Source organism: Manis javanica, chromosome 16, assembly GCF_040802235.1.
Source record: "Manis javanica isolate MJ-LG chromosome 16, MJ_LKY, whole genome shotgun sequence".
NCBI classification, from domain to species: Eukaryota; Metazoa; Chordata; class Mammalia; order Pholidota; family Manidae; genus Manis; species Manis javanica.
The window spans coordinates 39,386,463-39,392,462 of record NC_133171.1 but is presented as its reverse complement, the minus strand read 5'-3'; positions in this window follow the sequence as shown (position 1 = coordinate 39,392,462).

Sequence of the window (6,000 nt, the reverse complement as noted above, 5' to 3'; positions counted from 1 at the left end):
TACACGTGAGTGATGGGGTATGACAATAGTCAAACATGGAGTGAAAGCAAAGGAGAGGACTGCACATCCTAACCTACTTACAGGTATGGCATGAACAAATAAGGTTCGGGCAAAAAGTTATCCATAGAGACTTCGGAACAGGATCTGTGCCCTAAAAACATTTTTTGAAGTTATTTTTTTGATGTTTCTTGAATAATTAAAAAAATTACCTACTAATTATAGAGCATAGATTTATCTGACTACTAAATATTTTAGTAACTGTAAGGCACAGATTTATCTTACTAAATAAACTAGTCACCATAGGGGCAGATTTGGACTCCCCGTAGCCACTTTCACAAGGAAATATAATGAATGAAATATTATTTAAATATAGAAGATAATTAACAAAGATTCTTGAAAAGCACAGATTATGTGGTGATGAATGCTCTTGAGACACACACCAATTACCAATTCCCTGAAGAAGAAAAAAGTTACCATGGGAAATAATTTTTTATTTTGATTTATAGCAGTAATTAATGTAACCCCCACTTTTCCTCTAAATTTGTTTGCATCCAAAACTCTTACCTTACTCTTTCTTCAAACATATCTGAACACAGTATTTCCTTTCAAAATATCAGCAGTAGCTCCCACAGCCTTGATAAGCTAGAGAGCGTATTCTACTGCCCTCTGCTGGAAGATGGGGTGAGTTATCAGCCATGACTAGGTCACTGGAGCAGAGGAGACGGTCGCTCTTTCTGTACTTCATTCAGCTAGCTATTTTTCACCTGTCAGCTAATATATCATCTAATATAGAAGATAGGTAGATAGATTAGAGGATAGATAGATAGACAGGTAGGTAGGTAGATAGATAGATAGATAGATAGATAGATAGATAGATAGATAGATAGATAGATGATAGAGATGGTATGTAGAAAAAGAGGTAGTGGATAGATGATAGAATAATATTCAGAGACAAGACTGAGTATATTCTGCATATATATTAAATCAGTTTACAGAACTAGCTTAAACTACAAACCTGCAAAATAAAACTAGGGACAGCACTTTAAAAGTGGTAAGCATCTAATGAATAGAGAATGTAGAAGGAGATGATCCTAACCATGTGCAGATCGTTGATAAACTGAAGCTGCTCAGAAGATTGAAAAAAAATCTAGAGTAGAACACAAGAAAATTGGAGTCAAGTAAATAAATGTAGAATAAATGGATGGGTGAAGAAGACCAAGTCACAGCATTATAATTCCTTATTACATTTCTCTCCTGACTCATGAGCCCTCCTGGACTGTAAAGTCCAGAAGGACACTCAATACAACACTCAGTAAATCATCACATTGCTTTGTGCCTTAGTTCAGCCACTTTGAAAGTTTTTATGCCAACATTGCAAGCATACCGAGGGTGACAAACTGTGTGTGTTTTCTTCAAATGCGGATGTTACATTTAATCTCATAATTTTATTGGAACCATGAATTTAATCCAGAGTTTCCACAAGGCTTATGTGAAATATAATGGCTTAAAAAGTTAATCCTACCTTGGGAACATGTTGTATCCTCCCATGCCAGGTACTATTGACATTCACTTTGAATGATGCATCTTGACCCACTGGGGTTGTGTGAGGTTGGAATGATGGCTCAGCAATGTTATCCCAATAACTAGAGCATGGATTTCAGATTCAAACAAACTTGGGTTTCAATCTCAGCTCTAACAAAACACTTGATAACTATTAGAGCAAACTCTTGCATAATTTGTACTGTGTATAAGAGCCCCATGAGGGAGATGCCATCATAATCCTCATTTGCCAGTGAGGAATCTAAGGTATAGGGAGTATCGGGTAACTTTCATGTATTTAAGTCACAAAGTGGTGGAATCAGGATTCAAGTCCAGGGCTCGAAGTTCTAGAATCCTTGCTCTTAAGCCCTCTATTTTGCCACCTCTCTGCCCTGAATCTTATTTCCCTCACTTATAAAATGGTAGTAAAGAAACCCAGCTTGCTGGATTTGGGGGAATATTGGAGGAAAATACATATAATATCATATTTGGGGAAGATACTGAATAAAATTGTTGTTGCTAATATTTTGTCCCTTAATGTCTTGATGCTTATGGACTAACCTGAAATTTTTCCAGTTTTTAAAAGCAATGAATGACTCAATTAAGCCTCTACAGAGCCTTCCTGCAGAATTCAGTGCTGGAAGAGGACCGAAAGAACATCTTCCCCAGCCTCTTCCTTTCAGAGGTAAGATGCCTAGAGAACTTTAAAAGTTTGCGCTAAGAAGCACCAGAACTGGACCCCTGAGCTCCTCGTTGTCAGATGGGTTTGTCATTTCCGTCACTCTGTTTTCCCCTGATTTAGTTTGTCTTCTGAATAGCCCCACCTCCTGAAAAGTTTTTTGAGGAAGTCTAGACTGACTTTGTTGTGAGCTGGAATCTTAAACCTAATGAAATCACACATCAGTTGAAAAAGCACAACAGAAAAATTATTCAGTACTTCTTCCCTATTACGTTACTAGACGTCATGGCATCTGAGATACAGAAGGTTTCTCCTTCCTTTCCTTGATTCAAACATCCTTTCCCCTTTGTCAAAATAATTTCACTCTGAATTCCCAGTATGGTCACATTTATTGCCAGGAAAGCCTCACACACACACACACCACCCCCTACAAAGTTTCATAGGAACACCTGCATCTGAAATGTCTATAGTTTTTGTTGAAAAGAAAATCCCTAGGTCCTACTCCTGATTTAATGAATCTTTATTTTTGGAAGTGGAGCCTGAGAATTTGTATTAACTGTACGCCCTATTAAAACACCTTAAAGTTTGAGAACTACCATCTTAGAGCAGAAAACTAAGGTCAAGCATAGAAGGCAGCAAGGAACTCCTCTGAAGCCAGCATTCCCAGGACTGAGGAGTCTGTTTTAATTCTCTAATTTTCTTCTCTTCCCCAACTTCCCCTCTACCCCGGTCCACCATAATATTCCATCTTTTTCTGCCTCTCTTTCTCTTTCTCTCTCCTTTCTGCCTTTTCCTTTCTTGGTTAAAACAGAAACTGTGTAGACCAGAAAATGTCTATGAATTTCAGAACAGTGTTTATGGATATGTGTAAGTGTGTGCTAAGGATTGTTTATTTTAATCACATCTTAAGTTATTGCAGCATATTTAGATTTAACATCATAATTCCTTTCAACACTGGAAAAATATCCATGGAAATCACTGGGTTAATTAGACACAGCCCTAAGATAGCTTCTGTTTTCCCTACCTAACTGAAAGTTTGTACACAACCAGAGGGGCTATGAAGGTGCCGATTTTCTACCTCTACATTTTAACTAAGGGGAGAATCCCATGATCAGATCTGGACCAGCTCATCCTATTTGGACTTATTATCAATGATAAGAATCTCCATGTCCTGAGTACACAGAACAGGTGAAAATCAATTTATTCTTAAGCGTCAGTATTTAGAAGCAATGTAAGATCCGAAGGCCACTGTAGAGATGTGTTAGAGTTGTCATTCCTGACTCATAGAGCACTCTTGAGCAATGCAAGTGCCTCCGTACCATTTCAGGGGTATAAGGAGAGATGTCTTGTTTCCTGATGACTCCATTAACCATTACATAATGTCTCCCACATAGAATGTTTACACTCCTTGGTTGCCTTCAGCCCTTGATGTGGTTCCTCTGAAAAATCAAAATGTTACTCTTCAGATCTTTCTTTCCTGATGTGCTTGCTGTTCCAACTTGTGTAAGTAAATAACAAATGGGAAGTCCTTGCTACATCCTACTTGTAAGTTACAAAATTATGGTTCATTCATAAGCCCTCTAGTGAAATAGGCTTTTGCAACTCTAAGTTGGAAAATTTGAGGGGATCTCCAATTTACTTCAGGTTACTTTGACTGTACTAATGAAGGCATTCCAGCTGCATGTGCTCTGTTTTTTTAATATTCTAAATTCCTACTCCTGTAAATATTTCCAACCAGAAGTCTCACCATCTATCAGTACTGAAGAAATATTAACATAGATTGGAAGGATGATAGGTTAAGTAATCTGGTCCTCACTCCCCATTTATCAGTTAAATTATCTTTTTAAACATTTTTGAAATATGCTTTGCTTCACAAATATACAACAAATAGCAATTTTACTAACCTGTGTATATTGAAGGCTCATTTTATCAGCTAACTAGCAACATGAAGGAGTAGGTCATTCATATATATTTATGAATGTTTTCCTTTGTTATAAATATACTTTCTCTTTTTTGCCTCCCACAGTCAAATGGAATAAACTTTTTCTAGTACCTTCTCAAAGATATATCCATGTTTCTTTTTATTAGAGAGCCAAATTATTGCCTAGACTCAAAATTCCCCATTCAGTTAATCAATAAATGTTTATTGAGAACTTACTGTGTTCTAGACACTCTTCTAGGCACTGGGGATGTATCAACAAATAACACAAACAAATGTTCCAGCCTTCGGGGAGCTTACAGTCTAACTTGTGTTACTAATGGAAGTAGAAGATCTAGGAAACAACAAGATTTGGGTTCAAATCCTTATTTTTCAACTTGTTTTCTATTAATCATTTCACTTCCCATAGCCTCACAGCTTTCCTTCCTATTAAATGATTGTTTTTTTTAATTACCTGTAACCCCTTTATTCAAGTGTTTTGAAATCTAGTAAGAAAGCATGGGTACAAAAAGTCACATACACAAGAGAATGTAAGAGGTATCTATGGGTATACTGAGGGATAAGCCATGTTGTTACCCTCAAGGAAGTGTTCATTTTGCCTAAGAAGATGGCTATGCCATAAAAGATACAGCGATTCTTAATTACTAAACTTTGTGGTGTTGATTCTAAGTGCAGTTGGACCAATCAGTGAGCACTCAGCTAACCAGGAGAGGATTCAAGGAGGGGTGGAACTCGGACTGGCTCCCAAATACTATTACAATTAGGCAGAGAATAAGAAAAATCTAGATGTGGAAATGGAATGATAAAACTGATGTACAGAAGATGAGAATTGTTTAATAGGATTGACAGAAACAACCAGCCAAATAAAGGACATGGAAAAACAAAATCTGGCCTCAAAGACCTAGAAGAGTGATGCAATAGAGAGCCCGTGGGATTCTCAAGCATGGAGAGATGCTGAGAAATTGTCTTAGGAAGGTCTGTGCTGGATGCTGATTCTACTGCAAGTTTCTCCTGACTTCATCAGCCTCTCCCAGGGACTGGAAGCCTTCCCTTTCCAGACCTAGTGAACTTATAAAACCTGGTAACAAGGGGAGAAACATATGTACCCCTTGGGCACCTGAAGAAAACTGGTATGACTACACTGCTGAGTTCTCTACCGATATCTATTTGGGAAGATGAAGTTTCAATCTTTTGACTCAACCTTCCTCCATCAAGCTAAAGGATAATAGCTTAGTCTTCAGACATATGCTCATTCCATGAGGTATGCCAAATTTGAAAGGGAAAATGTAATTAACACAAATGAGATATCTTAATATTGTGTCTGCAGAGATTGTCTTATTGCGAATCTCAGAGTAATGTGGTCAATCAGTTAGGGAAAAGTTTAGCAGAAAATCCAAATATCAGTGGCTTAAGTGAGATAAAAGTATCTTTCTCCTTTATATAAAAAAAGAAAAAAAATTGAGAGGTGGCAGCCCAGGGTTGGTATAGTGACTCCAGTCATCAATGCCAGGCTTCTCCTATCCTTCAGTTTCATTATCCAAGCCCTAGTTTCCAACTTTAAGATTCAGATTATGGTCCAAGATGACTGCCATCGTATCCACATTGCTGACAGCAGGAATGGAATGAGGAAACGAGAAAAGACAAAATACACCCTCCCTCCCTGAGTCTGCGCTCTCTGAGCGGCCCACTTGGTCTCACCACACTACGCTTAGAGTTCAAGGGTCATATGACTATATAGTCGTCAGAGGCTGGGAAAGATAGCCTGTCAGCAAGCTTTAGTCCTAGCAAAACTGAGCTCATTAAGTAACTGCGTTTGAAATTCTGAATGTAAAGTCTTTACAAA